The sequence below is a fragment of the Panthera uncia genome, chromosome A2 (genome assembly GCF_023721935.1).
Source record: "Panthera uncia isolate 11264 chromosome A2, Puncia_PCG_1.0, whole genome shotgun sequence".
Classification (NCBI taxonomy): domain Eukaryota; kingdom Metazoa; phylum Chordata; class Mammalia; order Carnivora; family Felidae; genus Panthera; species Panthera uncia.
In genome coordinates this window covers 103,596,569-103,613,246 of record NC_064816.1, presented here as the reverse complement: position 1 = coordinate 103,613,246, position 16,678 = coordinate 103,596,569, and positions in this window count along the sequence as shown.

Here is a 16,678-nt window from a genome sequence, read left to right as displayed (position 1 = left end):
CATAAGACCACAAGAATCCCCTGGAAGCTTTCTTAGTTACACCACAGAGAACTTTGCAGATGGAAGGGAAACTAATGCCTATCACCACATGTATGGATGCTGACATATACAGTCATATGAGTGCCCCGGTTCACTGGATGTTGACTTAACTCTTGTGAACTGATATTGCCAAAATTGTTGGAAGACTAAAAGAACAACTTAGAATTTGCATAAGGGTTTCAAACTAATGCATTTAAATTACACATGTACAATATAACATATTCTACAGTGTAGCAAGTGCTGTAGAAGTGTTTATCAAATAATTATTTACTGCCCAAGATATATTTCTGATACAAATATTTTAAAGCAATATTCAGTTTTTGATTTTACAGTGCCATGGATGTGAACTAAATTTTGAGATTTTGCTGTGTTAGTATTGATTTCTATCATTCATTTCTAATTCTATAAACAAGATTACTTCATTTATTGTTCAATTATATATTTCAGACATTTTATATATATTTGGAGTAGGTGTTAAAAATTTGTAATATATAGAAATAGACATGGTAATAAATTGTGACAGTCTTATGTAAAACACACACACAATCAGATTTACAAGTATATATACGTCAGTGCTTAGTAAAAGGAGAGAGTTTCAACACCATTGCTAGATGGATAAAAGCTAGTCTCAGAAAATACATTCATAATTCCTCACCAACTTTTAGGCACTTTTCTGTAGAGTCTTTCTCAATCTTCCTTAGTTAGAATTAATCTATTTCTTTTTTCTTATGCTCTTTTGTTCTTCAATGATCATTTTCAACATATTCAACTTTGTGTTATAGTTGGTTGTGTAACAAACTGTCTCTAATACTAGACAACATTATTTTATCCCACCTCATGGTAGCACAGGAAAAAATAAATTTTTAAGTTGACCAAAACAACATTCTAAACCTTACTGCTTAGAACATTTCTAAGCTGCAGAAATGGTATAGTAAGAAAAATAAAGGAGAATCAGGAATTTTCAAATTCTGTCTGAGGATTGATTTCTAGAGGCATTGAACCAAGCTAAGAATTTTGTTTTGTTTTTGTGCCTCTTTGTTAAAAAAAAAAACATAAAGCCAAATACTTAATAAATAGTAAAATTAGAAACAGAAAATTTCAACTATGGAACTAGAAAACTAAAAAGCTTCACAAATTCACATTTGGGCCTTTGATAGCCTCTGAAAAAGAGCAGCATCTGATTATAGGTTTCAGTTAGAGATTTCATTTCTTTGCAAATGAATTGTGAAGCTTGTTTTAGAGCAAGGAAACCAGGAGAACAGGAAGGAAGGCTATAAGAATGTTTAACTTCATGTTAACTTCTCATTGGCCTTTTTTATACTGTTTTTTTTTTTCTTTTCATGAAATGCCTTTTTCTCCCCATCCTCCACATTTTTTGTTTTTGTTTTTTTTTTTTTTTTTTTACCTAAGAGTAATGTCATTCTTCACACACAACCTAAAATCCTTAATGCTGATATTTCATGAGTTTCTACGTGTGTTTGCTGCACATATGGGTATGCTTCTCTTTTTCTTCTCTAAGACCCTATATAATTTTATGTAACTGAATTGGTTTGTGACATTATGATAATATCTCTTGTATACACACTGGTATGTTGCTAGAAGCTAAGAAGCTTAAGCTATAGCCAATCACATATTTCCTTGTTTTGCTTCTATACCTTCTCTGTGAAAAATTTTTTTCTGTATTTCTGTATTACTACACTACAGCAGATTTTGAATTTTAACAAAGGCTTCCTAAAATCTTTATAAATTTTGGGGAAAATTGTATCTATTTAAATCATTGCACATAGGTATGCTGGTAATGAACTTTACTGGGTACTCTTCCTCAGTCTCCCCACAAATATACTAAGTCCTTTACTATGTAGATGTCAGAGTTACTGTGGGGGACAAAACTCATTCTGGTTTGGGGAAAATCTTGCTAAGTCAAGAACTGTGTTTGAAATTCTTTGGAAGGTGTAAAGTATCCTACACATGAATGGCAAAACAGTTATTTTAGTTAATCTCTCAATCCCTATTCAGTTTTATACTTCTGTCAAAGGAGTCATCTTTCTTAGAGTTACCTTTAAGAAACTGGATACACGGTTCTTAGCATACTTGGTATTTTTCCCCATATTTTGATACATCTTATTATCACTTAAGTTTTGCCGAACTTAGTTTTAAATTTCTCTTAGGACGATCATTTTGTCTCCATTATAGGTGTTATACTTCTCCAGAATACACACATCTCATACTTGCCTCTTCAGTTTAACTTCCCATAGTTCTTTCTAAATAGTGGCCTAAAAACAAATTAGGATCTGCCCACGCTTCAGAGATTTGTTCTACTTGTATTCTTTGTAGCAACAAACACTGACATGGTGATCACCTATATATTTATGATCCTATTTATGATATATTATGTAAACTCTAAAGAGAGTAGGTAAATTTATCATCTTAGCATGGTTTCAGTCAGACATTTTGACTGACTCTCTTTATCATTGCCCTCCTGTTCCTATTGCGCATTAAAATTTTTAAGCATTTTTTTCTTTTTAAAAAGTGTTTTAATGTTTATTTTTGGAGAACGAGAGAGAGAGAGAGAGAGAGAGAGAGAGAGAGAGAGAGAATGGGTAAGGGGCAGGGAGGGAGAGAGACACAGAATCCAAAGCAGGCTCCAGGCTCTGAGCTGCCAGCACAGAACCTGATACAGGGCTAGAATTCATGGATTGGGAAATCATGACCTGAGCCAAAGTCTGGCGTTTAATGGACTGAGACACTCAGGTGCCCCTTAAGTATTTTTTTTTTTTCTGTTCCTTCAGCCCCTGCCTTGTTTCCTCCCAGTTGTCTCTTCTCAGACAAGCAGCTGTGGGATTTATTGAAGCTGAATATTTACATGAATATCATTAATTATTTTCCTCTAATGTCCTACATTCTTATGAAATGTTGTTAAGATATTTTTGGACGCAGTCACTTGGGACTGGAGAGATTTTGATGCCTCTTTGAGTGACCTTGACTATCCTTTAAGATAAGCCATCATCACTCCACGAAATGAAATTTTATGGGATTGGTTTTTCTGTTCTTGGCTGAGAAGGTCAACTCTATCCCCCAGGAAAAAGGTGAACCCATTCACATCATTAAGTTCTGCCAAACACAGAGTTTGTGACACCAGAGGACTATCCCCCACTACAGGTGACTTCAGGGCTCCAAAGGCTTCCTTCATGAGTCTGTTCTTCTCACTAGCTTTATGATTCTCTTCCATTGAGGTAGCGATTTTTTTGCTAGCTAATTTTCTCTCAAAGCATGTCTTTTTACTGTACATACATCAAAGCTGTACACATACCAAAATTTCCAAGGGAAACTGAAAAAGAATTGAGTCTCGTATTCATAATTCAGACACCATCAGACTACCACACAACTGCCACAGGTTAGCTGGAAAGACATTTTTGTGGTCATCGGCAGGCCCTCATTGGCTCCCAAGGTCACTGCAAGTCTGTCTCTGGCCAGTTGCTTATGGATTGCAGCTGCCTTCCTGCAAACTCTGTGAGTGTTCTATATCAAAACCAAACAGTGCCTGGAAACCAAGACAGATAAGCTTAGAAAGGTTAAATGGCTCATTCAAGGACATGAACTATTAAATTGCAGTTAGATTTAGAATCAAAATCATCTGTCTCTGTCTATAATTGTTTTTTTTTCTTTTGTAAACCATTCTATATTGCTCAATAATTTCACCCTGCTTTTAAAATAATGTTGTTATTAAACAATGTTTAATGTGCATGTATCTATACAATTCTCTTTTCCCATCAGTATTCCTTTTGATTCTTAATCTAATAGAAAAGTGATCATTTTTTTTGTCACATGTGCTGTTAACCCATTTAATTAACAAGCACTAATGGAACTACTCCTATACAGCAAGTACTAGGGTTCCAGAGACAAGGAACTCACATTCTAGTCAAGGGGACAGACAAGCTAACACACAATTATATCTTGCTAAAAGAAGCTATACAAGCTTAGGGAGGACACCTAACCTGCAGGGATTAGCAAGGGGATACGGCCCCAAAAGTCAGTTAATATGAGGAATTATATTGCATTGGAGTTTTGAGAGTTCAGTAGGAGTTAGTTCATGATGGTGTGGCCAAAAGATGTTTTTAAGAAAAAAACTAACAATTCATATAAAAGCAGAGATAAATAACACTGTGTTTTGGAACACTGGATGTTTTATGGTTTAAGAATTGGGCATGACAATGGAAATGACAGGATATCATCCAAACATTGTCAAGGGGCAGTGGTATTGGAAAAGTTGCACATTTGCCTATGAAATTGTGGATTTTCTCCTGGTTGCAGTGAGGAACCTTGAAGTGTTTCAAGAGAGGCAGTAAGATGATCAAATTTGATTCAATAAATGCATTTAATGCAGAGAATAAGAAAGCTCCATAATGCAAGGGTGAGAGCACTGGCCTTGTCATATGGAGAAGAGATTGTGAGGGAAAGAGGCTGTGAGATTGGAAAAACAATTCAGGTAAGAAACTGCAATCATATGGATTGTACAAAACAGCCTTACATACTAATATAATACTTGGCAGAGTGGTGAGTTAGGCAAAAATCAACAGGGCATGTGCAGAATTGTATTTATCTATTGAGAAGAGTAGGAGGTCAAAGATAACTTAGGTGTTTCTGACTTTAGCGACTTAGTTGATGTTCATGCCATTATGATTACGAATATGCATGTGTGTTTGGGGTGAGATGAAGCTGAAGTATTTCAAAATACAATTCCATTTCCAGAATGGACTTAGATGAATATACCAAACCGTCTCTGAAGACAAAGTTTTGTTTAAAGAAAAGGGTATAGTTTAGATAATTTGTAAAAAAAAAAAAAAAAAAAAAAAAAAAAGTGTGTAGAATGACATCTACAAAGAGGAATTCCAGCGTTTGTGAATTTAAAAGAGAATGAGATGCTTACAAAAGAGATTAAGCTTCACTAATTTTTGACAAGAATGACTCACCCACATTTTCTCGACTTCTCTTAATCACTCTGCAACTGAAAAACATCTGGTTTCTCTCCTAAACTTTTCCACTGGACCCGCTCTCCCACATGATCTTTTGTTAAGTCAAATGTGCATTTCCAAGTCCTATTTTTATTTGACATCTCAGCAATTTTTTCAATGTTGGTCTCTCCTTATTTCAGAAACTTTCTTTTTTGGCTGTTCCCAACCCCACAGCCTTCTGGGAGTTCTCCCTAACTCTTTACCTACTTTAGTCTCCTTTGTTAGCCACTCTTCTACCAAGTCTCTTAATGTTTCTTCAGGCTTATTAGTAGATTGTTTTATCTCTTTATACTCTTGCCACAGCTTTTCATGGATTTGGAAAATATCTACATACCAGTGACACTCAAATATGAACTTGAACCTCAGCTTCTCTTCAGAGCTCCACACCTATATAGCCAAATATTTATTTGCTATCTCCACTTGACTATCTAGTAGCCATCTATAATTTTATGATTTCATTATACATATATCTGTTATTCATTTTTCCTTTTGGTTTTATCTCATATTCTATATCAAAAGAATTTCCTGTTCTTCCTCCAGAATATATATCAAATATTTATCTTGCCACCATAACTGTAATAAAAAAAAAAAACACCACACCTATCTGGAGGATTCTAATAACCTCCTCAAAATATTCTAACTTGTAGTATTGCTTTCCTTGCAGTTGATTCTCAATTCAGTGGCTGATCTGATTTTTTTTTTCCTTTGAGTGATTTTTTTAGAAATGCGTATCTGATTACATCTCTACACTGCTTTAGTCATTGATGACTGCCTTTAACCAAGGATAAAATTCAAGAGCCTCATGTCCCTTACAAGGCTCTGCATGATTTTACTGTGTATATTTTAGCCTCATTTCATTACACTCTACCTGACGTTTAATATATTTCTCCAAACTCTTTCATCCGCAATGCTTCCCCATCTGAAGTGCTCCCTACCCACTACTAATAGACCGGTCTCATGATCAGCACCATGGACATCAAATGCCAGCCTTTTAGAAATGCAGAATCTTAGCACATACTGCACAATTCACTTTGGTGGAGGAGTCAGAGATGACCCCCAGGTTTCTGACTTGAGCAAGTAGAGACTACATCTTCCTTCCTCTCCACATCTACTTAAATTTGAGATCTTAAAAGTAGATAAGAACTGCTGCAAAAAATCCTCCTCTGATCCTCTTAAATAGTGATTCTCCAATTTGAGAGCAACATCAAAGTCATCTGGCAAACTTAGTAAATCACAAATTGCTGGGCCCCACCCCCGGAATTTCTTACTTAGTAGGACTGATGAGAAAGGGGTGAAATTCACCTGTCTAGTAAGTTCCCAGGTGATGCTAATGCTGCAGGCTTAGGCACCACTGTTTAGGAACCATGGCTCTGCTAAGTAGTCCTCAGCCTTAGCTGCATAGTAGAATCACCTGGGGAGAGTTTTTACAATCCTGATGCTGTTCCACACCGTAAGCTAATTAAATCAAAATTTCTAGGACCTTTCTTAAGGCCCTTACATCGGTGTGGCGGGTTTTACTTCAGCCTCTTCAGTTTCTTGAAGGACCTATACTGATTCTGTTTACTGATGTCTTAAGGTAAAGCGTTTTATGGTTTATATTTTCCTTGTTTCCTTTCGCTGCTAAAATTTCAACTTCATATTTGTGTGGTTGTTTTACAATTTTCAATTTCCTTTAAATTCTATTGAATCTAGTAGGGCATCAAATTCCCTGTATGTTGTAGTTATTACAGAGGCTTAATAATTTCAGCAAGGGAAGGGAAGTCTGGAGGGTGGATCTGCCAAACCATACCATACTGCTAAGTTTGAAAGACAAATTTCAGTAGAAAGTTAAGGAGGAAAAGTCAAGAATTTTCATAATAAATAAATTGAAAGTAAATTATTTTTTAGTCCATATTAGAAAAGGGGAATATTAAGACAGAAAGGGGCGGGATTAGAGTATTTGTAACCTCAATTTTGTTACTCTGATTCAGAAACTCTGATACATTCTTGTTCCTGAATCTCATTTTCTAGGCCCCATGGAAATTATTTTCCTTCTTGACAACTTTCTTTTCAGTTAAGGAAAATACAATAGTCAATATATTTTACTTAAGATTTGTGAGCTACCTATTTAAAGAGTATTGGGGTGCCTGGGTGGCTCAGTGGGTTGAGCATCTGACTTCAGCTCAGGTCATGATCTCATGGCTCGGGAATTTGAGCCCCACGTAGGGTTCTGTGCTGACAGCTCAAAGCCTGGAACCTGTTTCCTATTCTGTGTCTCTGTATCTCTGCCCTGTTCGTACTTTATCTACCTCAAAAAATAAATAAACATTAAAAAATAATAATTAAAAAAAATAGAGTATTGCTTCAGGTGTGTTGGCTGAACAAATAACTTTATACCTTTGATTCTTTTGACCTGAGGTGTATGTGTGTGGATATTTTCTTTTTCCTTTCAATCCTCATAATATATTGGCTTTACATGGAAGCCAATAAATGGAAAAGAGTATGAATATGAAATGAATGAATATGAAAAAAAGGTGGACAAAGAAAGCAGTAGATTACTGATAAGTAGGATTACTGAGCCTATTGAAATGGAGAAAAAAATAGCAGATACTTGGACGAAAAGATTCAAAGGAACTGAGTATATATGGCTGTGTCTAGTGTAATTCTTTAACATGTGATTTTCCCCAACTTTTCATTGAACATACATGATAAAATATATATTCTATAAATTAAGATACATACACGCATGTTTTTTAGGGTTGTTTTTACAGCTCTTCGTATATATAATAAACCTAAGAGTGTTTTTTTTTTTTCTTCTATGGATATTATACAGTACACACTGTTATATGATCCTATAATTACATTAATTTGATTCCATTGTGGTCAATATAATTCATTACTTTATCTTAAAAATTTCACTTAAATATATACATAATTTCTGTATATGTCCCAGAAAGTTAATGATGCAGGGATAAATCTTATTCAGTAAAAATTTACATTTGAACAATAATTCATCCAGAAACAAGTGGAATGCCAGAAACAGAACTGAAAAGATTCATTACAGAACAGTTTTGTTTTCCATTTCTATATAAAGGCGTTTGTTTTACAAGCAAAGTAACAAATGGCTTAAAACAATCTTCTTGTTGCTAGGCTCTTAGATACCTAAACAGACCTTATACTTTTTAGGTTTAAACATAACAAACTGTAGCATTATAAAGATGCTTAGTAAAATAAGAAGGTGACTCATTACAAAAATTAGAATTTCTGTTTCCAACTAGAAGTTCTTGCATTGTGTACAACAGATACTAACTTCTTTGTTAGGTTTTCTCCCTTTTTTTCCTTAAACCTTATCTTAACAACAACCTGGCTATGTGAATTAATATTTTTTAAATAAAACTGTAAAATATTTTTAAATTACAGTTTATTATTTCCTGGTTGTTATAAATAGGCTGTTTTATTTTAAAACATTTTCAGTTATTGTTATCTGATAATAAATTTTTGTGAATATACAACAAATCAAGTATAATAAAAATAGATTAAGGAACTTGGTTCAAATGTTGGAAGAATCTTGCCAAGTAGTGTGGATACAATAATAAACAGTATTGAAAAGGGAGCTTGGAACTGGACTTTCAGAAGACTGAATGATATGCCTTTTGATGACTTTATGGCTGTTTGATTGTAGGCAAGTCCTGTCTCCTTTTGAGACTCCTCATCTTTCCCCTTTATATAATGTCATAGACTCCTTTGGGAGCAAAACATTGAGTAACTTGAGGGCATGATGTTGTGTGTGTATATGTGTGTAGTTTTGAAGACAGGGTGTGGATGTTGCTAATTAGCTACATCACATAAAAAGATACAGTATTAAATACCAGCCTGTGAAATGTAGATTTAATTTTATATGCAGTATGTGTGTGTGTTGAAAGGGGAGGGAAATCAGTTTGAAGGAAAAATGATCAGTATCTGGATGGAGAGAAATAAATTAAGAAGCCAGTGTAAAAGCAAGTGAGAGTTTGGCCTAGATAAAGGTAGTAGTTAAGGAAATGGAAGGTTCTTTGATTTTTCTCTGCAATAATTGGTCCATTTTTTTTTTCTTAAAACTATGTCAGTGTCAAACTTCAATTCTCCTGGAGATGTTTAATAGATCATGAAAAACTAAAGACACAATGCTGTAGAACCTGTATGGAAGTAAACTACAAAACCAACTGGGTAACAATATGGAAAACTTAACAAGAAAATTATTGATACTGGACAGTATATACATTCTCAAGAAATCAAAATTATAAAAGTAAGAATACCTATGTATTAACACTTTGTTAGTGGCATAATCTTATATTAGATGCTTAATACACCTTCATGCTGATACATTTGTTGGGAAAACAATTAATTCTACAGTGCCACATTAATATTAATACCAAAATATTTTCTTCTTGAAATTCAAGATTTTTCTCTCAATTTTTTAAGTTTATTTATTTTTAGAGGGAGAGAGAGGGAGAGAACATGAGTGGGGAAGAGGGAGAGAGAGACAGAGAGAGAGAGAGAGAGAGAGAGAGAGAGAGAGAGAATCCCATGCAGGCTCCACACTGTCAGCACAGAGTCCAAATGAGGCGCTCAAACTCATGTACCATAACATCATGACCTGAGCCAAAACCAAGAGTTGGATGCTTAACCAACTGAGCCACCCAGTTATGGATGTGGAAAACTGAAGGAAAAAGTTATAAATAGGTTACTGTAATTTGCTCACTTACCTGATACAGATGTATAACACATAGTATTGATAAGTCATCAGAGACTATGACTTCATTAATTCTTAATAATCACCAAGGTACAGGGTACCTGGGTGGCTCAGTTGGTTAAGAGACTGGCTTCAGCTCAGGTCATGATCTCATAGTCTGTGAGTTTGAGCCCAGTGATGGGCTCTGTGCTGACAGCTCAGAGCCTGGACCCTGCTTCAAATTGTGTGTCACCCTCTCTCTCTGCCGTTCCCCTGCTCACCCTCTGTCTCTCTGTCTGAAAAACAAATAAACATTAAAATAATAAGAATACCAAGGCATAAGAAATAAATATTGTAACTGGTAATTGGAATATTGATTTTTTTTAACACTACCTTGCTTTTTCATTTTTCTTCATCTATGTCTAAAATGGCTAGATTTGTATCAATAGAATATTTGTATTGCCTGTTACTTGAATCTAGAGTAGTGGAATGTTTTCGGGTTTAGTTCCTTTTAGGGTGTACATACTTCTGTTTGTGTGTGTGTTAGTGAGGTTATAAAGGAACAATCATTATAATTAATAATAATGGGTACATATAAAAGATCTGGTATGGTTATTCTTATTTGTAACCAGACTTGTTTTAGTTTTCTAAGTAATTTAGTCGATAACATAACAAGAAGGGAAAATCTTAAGTGTGTAAATCAAAACCTTGTTGAAAATTGAACACACAAATTACCAGAAAAGAATTTGAAAGCCAGGATGTTAGCAATATTTCTAAAGTTCTTCATATGCTCTCCTTCAGTTATTACCCTCTCCAGGAATAAGCATACTCCTGACATCTAACACTGTAGATTAATTTTGCCTGTTTTTTAATTATACATGAATGAAATTATGTGATCTAGACATTATTATATCTTTTTCAGTGTTAAGTTTGTGAAGATTTTCCCTGTTGTTTCGTATAGTTATAGTTGACTATTTTTTGTGGCTGCATAGTATCCACTATGTGATAATACAGTTTATTTTTCCATTTTTCTGTTCTGAACTGTTAAATTATTTCCATTTAGGTGGTATTATGTATGAGCTATTACAATCATGTGTGTACATATATTTTAGTAAACATATATAATCCATTTCTTCCATGTGTCTACCCCCAAAATTGTTAGGTTATTACTAGTTCTTTTCCCAGATGAGAGTGACAACATTTGGAAAAAAAAAATAGATGATGGTCATACTTCCTGAAATTTATACTTCAAACTATATCTTCTGATAAAAGTTTTTGTTTTTACAAACAAAGAAGCAGATTTAATTTAGGTTATTCAAATCTTAGCATTATTGCCATTTTTGAATGGTAAAGTCAGTTACTGTGGGGATCTTTCCTCTGTACTTGATGATATTTAAAGGTATCCTATACTTCCATTTAAATGTATCCCTGAAATGGCAGTAGTGGCCTCCACATTGTCAACACTAACAAATGTATTAGATAATACGATGAAATATAATTTAAATGCTATTGAAAATGAGCTTGAATTCTTTATCAGCTCTCAGAAAAAACATTGTTGCAATATGGTAAGATTTAATAGCAGAATGAAGGACAGCCTTGTAGGGTGATGGGTGAATAGCCATCCACTGCTGAACAGAAAGCAGATAATACTGTGAAAGAAAATAAAGGGTCATGTGGGCCAGGAAAGAGCAAATTTGACTTAATAATGTAGTAAATGTAGTAAATCAATTAAGAAGTGATGAATCTTGAGTATTTATTATCTTTATATTTAATGTAACTTATTTAATTTCAAGTTAATTTGATTTTAATAATAGCTGTGTTTAACAACTAAATCCTAAGATTCTTGAAAATTCAACAATTGGGTCCCCTGAGTTGGTACAAACTGCCTTCAACAAATCACTGATGAACACTGAAAATACATGGAAATACATGAGTAATACATACAAATGTGCTTAGTTATCTCAAAAGCAGGCATTACAAATCAAAGTTATTTTCAACAAATGTTTGACCAAAAATATTTCTGTATTATCAAATATCTATACGCCCAGGATTAAGACTCAATTTCATCATCCCATATAAATAAAAATAATGTGGATAATTTCTTCTGGGTTAGGAGTTCAAGCATTCCTTGAACACAAAAAATAGGTCTATGAAATAACCACCTAGGATGTTCATTGTTATGAATTGTAGGCTACATTTGACTTACTGTAAGTCTGATTTTGATTTTGGATTTTTCTTTATGATGTATTTTGTATAGTGTTAGAATTCAGTAAAGAAACTAATTGGTGTACATGAACATATTTTTTCCAGTATTAAACTAGAACTATTCAACACACAAAAAAATCTGAGTAAAAAATGGGCAGAAGACCTGAATACACATGTTTCCAAACAAGACATATAAATGGTTATCAGATATATGAAAAGATGGTCAACATCACTATTCATGAGAGAAATGCAAATCAAAACCACAGTGAGATACCATCTTAAACCTGTCAGAATGGCTAATGTAAAAAACACAGGAAATAATGTTAGTGAGGATGTGAAGAAAAGGGAAACCCTGTATACTGTTGGTTGGAATGTAAATTGGTAGAGCCATTATGGAAAACAGTATGGTGGTTCTTCAAAAACTTAAAAATATAATTACTATATAATCCAGTAATTCTACTACCCAGAGAAGACAAAATACTAATTCAAAAAACATGTATGCATCCCTATGTTTATTGCAGCAGTGTTAACATATTGCCAAGATATGGAAGCAACCATATCTATAGTCTATATATGCCTATAGATAGTGTCTATAGATAGATGAATGGCTAAAGAAGAGGTGATGCACACACGCACACACACACACGAAATAGAGTATTATGCAACCGTCAAATGGATGAACTCTTGGTATTTGCAACAATATGGATGAACCTAGAAGGTATTAGGCCAAGAGAAATTACTCAGACTGAGAAAGACAAATGCCATGTGATTTCACTTATATGTGAAATCTAAAGAAAAAAAATGAATAAGCAAAAACAGAATCAGACTTGTCAATACAGAAAACACATTGATGGTTGTCCAAGGGACGGTGGGTGGAGGATGGGTAAAATGGGTGAAGGGGAGTAGGAGATAGAGGCTTCCATTTATGGAATTAGTAAGTCATGAGAATAAAAGTCAAGTGGCACGTGGTATTTATACTTGTGGTGAGCATAGCATCAAATACAGACTTGTGAAATCACTATGCTGTGCACCTGAAACTAATGCAACATTGTGTGTTAAATACACTGAAATTTAAAAAGTAAAAAAAAAAAAAAAAATTAAAAACAAAATAAAAACCGAGACTTCATTAACTCTAATGATATCCACAGTTTTCTTCCATTTAAGAGTATCTTATCTCAATTAAAGGAATGTGATCATGGTATTTTAAAAACACTTTTCTATATTAAATATAAAAATAAAGAAAATAAAGCCAGGGTGCCTAGGTGGCTCAGTTAGGTAAGCATCCAACTCTTTTTTTTTTTTTTTTTTTAATTTTTTTTTCAATGTTTTTTATTTATTTTTGGGACAGAGAGAGACAGAGCATGAATGGGGGAGGGGCAGAGAGAGAGGGAGACACAGAATCAGAAACAGGCTCCAGGCTCCGAGCCATCAGCCCAGAGCCTGACGCGGGGCTCGAACTCACGGACCGCGAGATCGTGACCTGGCTGAAGTCGGACGCTTAACCGACTGCGCCACCCAGGCGCCCCAGCATCCAACTCTTGATCTCAGCTCAGATCTTGATCTCACGTTTGTGAGTTGAAGCTCTGTGTTGGGCTCCACAGTGGGAATAAAAACTACCTATAAATAAATAAGCACACAAGTAAATAAATTCTACATATTTATCAGTATGCCAGCTGGTCATTCGCTCAGTATTGAGTGATCAATTCCAATGGGATCCTTCAATTATTCTAGGTATGAGTGACTTCTGGTACCTGGTACCTAGGTACCAGAAGCCTGGAGTTAGGCAGCTGTAGCATGGTTTCAAAGGCTCATTTAAGAATAGCACTAAATACCATGCAATTTTCCATTCTTTCTGATGGCCCAAGGACCACTTCTGCAGCAGTATATATAATGTCTTTGACCAGCCTAGAAAAGAAGTGGTTCTCAGTGCATGCCTCACTTCCTCATCTCTTGCTTTTTTGAATCAGGATAAAAGTATTCTATTCAAGTCCCAGTAGAAATTAGTCACTGGCAAAGAAGGACAGAATTACCCATTCTGGACATCATTAATACAGGATCTGAGCTGGGGTAAAGCGCCCACCATACCTACACAAACAGCTTTGCCTAGTCTAAATTTTTTAAAAAATAAATCTGTGGGTTTCCTAATGAGGGAGTAGAGATTGAACAAAATTAATGATTGAGCAGGTGAACAATAATTTCTGTTCACTTTATATTCCTCAATTTATTTGAACTGTTAAGTTTTTCACTCAATTGCAAAGGCAAATCTCTGAACTAAATTAGCATAAATGAGCACAGCTCCAAAGAAACTATTACTAATCGGATTCTAAAATTGACTTCTACTAAAGTTGAGTTTGAAATAATTTAATAAACTATGAAATTATGTCTTCTTATACCTATACTGATTCTAAGTATACCTTTTCTTAAACTGTATCTTAACTATTTAGCATAATTTTTCAATATCTTTCCATTATACTGAAATCTGGAACCTATTGTAATTTTTAAATTTCTATGTTGTTTTTATTATAAGTGTTTAGGGATTGACACTTATTAGTCATGTACAGAGGGTTTTTCAGACTAAGTACCAAAAAACCCCCTAAGTTTGTATTTTATATTTTTCACCAGTATTTGAATCATTATTATTGTTTGAGGACCACTTTAAGAAATTTTATGTAAACAACAAATCATCTTCATGGTAGTTGTGTATATTTACAAATTAGGCGTAAAAATTCTAAAGTAAACACTCCATGGAATCGACTTAAGTAACCCATAAATCTGTGGACCATAGTTAAGATTTAAGTAAATATTTTTAAAAATCATCCATTTCTTAATTCCTCCAGCTAATTTTAAGTAGCTATATCCCATTAGGATATAGTTTTATCCAAAATCACTTGCTGAATTATATTATGGGTAAGGTAGTCTTTTCCTAAAACATGCCACATACAATCTCAGACTAAGACTCTTTTTCATTATAAAGAGCACTTCTGTTTCAATAATTTATTATTTTTTGCAAGAGCTTGAAAAGATGTAATTTTTATGACAGTATTAGTTCCATTTGTAATATTTCCCACTGTCAGTGCCCTACTGAGGCTATTTGACCTTTGCTTTGAGCAAGAATAAGTAATTCATCTCATAAATTTTCATTAAAAAATATATCTTCCTCACATCTAGTATTTAAATCATGGTCCCTACCATATCAAGAAATATGATCTGTATACTTTTGAGTATTCAATAATGCATTTATATTCTCACCCATCAAAGTCTTAATTCAGGCCTATGTTACTTTAAAAAAAAATCCTAAGGGATTATTAAAAATCAATTAATATCAGGCTACCAGAAAACAGAATACCTGGAATGTCATCTTACTGTCCAAAGATATATACCTAAACTGAAATAGGAATTATTGATGTCCTTAGTCTTTATAGAAAAGTAACATAAGAAATGTTAGATTTTGAATAGCAATTTTGTGTGCATGGCAAAATGTGTTTCCAGAAAAATGTGTCTTGTGGAAAAATATTTGTGTAGTTCCAGAAAAATATTTATGTACTTGTTTATACATTTTATTTTACGACAGATTAAAACAATATGGTGAAAAGGTTACTTCTTTTTGTTATGTGAAAAACTCCAGCCTCATTATGTGCTCACCTAATATAATCAGTCCATCTCAAATGTCTAACAAATGTCTAGGGGTTTTTCTTAATTTCTTTAGATTCTATTTTATCTCTTAAATACCATCTTTAAGTTGCATTTAGAAGCCCTTTTAAAACCTTTTGGAGCTGGGCAGCATGTGTATATTTTTTAAACAGTTTGAAATTTTGTGTCTTCTGTAGAGTTCAAAATAACATGCAATATTTCCATAGTTTTCTAAGTAACTCTACATATGTGTGTGGGTGCAAACATATGTGCTGTTTGACTACTTGTGTGCTTGTATGTTCATGTTCATATACATGAAATCTGGGCAGAGAAAGGCCACAAAAACAATAGAGAAAAGGAAAGAAAAGGAATAAGGTCTTATGTATTGCTTAGTATGTGTCAGGTACTGTCCAAGCATTTTATATACATTCTTTCATTCAGTCTTTGCAACAGTGTTAGGAAGCTGGTATTAATCAGCTTCCCATTTTACCAATGAGATAACAGATTTTATATATATAATATAAATATAATATACATACATATAAACACACATATATAGTAATTTTCTAAAAGAAAAAGAGCAATGAACTTGGAGTTTAAAATCTACATCCATATGTACATATGACCATGGTTATCCAGTGGCTCGAGTTGATTTGTTTATATCATGCTAGGCATGTAATGTAGCTGGATTTTTGTAAAGACAGAGATGCATTATTGTCTCCTTCTTGTCAAAGGAGTATCTTTCCATTGCAGGTCTTCCCTCATATGAACTTATACTCAGTCAAGATTTGGATATACTTAAAAAATTAAGCTACGTGGGGGTGCCTGTGTGGCTCATTCAGTTGAGCATCTGACTCTTGATTTAGGCTCAGGTCATGATCCCAGTGTCGTGGGATCAAGCCCCATATCACGCTCCTTGCTCATGCTTAAGATTCTCTCTCTTTCCATCTGCCCCTCTCCCCAACTTGTGTTCTCTCTCTCTCTTTTTCTCTAAAATAAAGTAAAAAACATTTTTTTAATTAAACTACGTTTATAAGCATGTACAGGATTTTTTTTATTTCTTTTTATTTAAAGTTTATTAATTTTTTAAGAGAGAGACAGT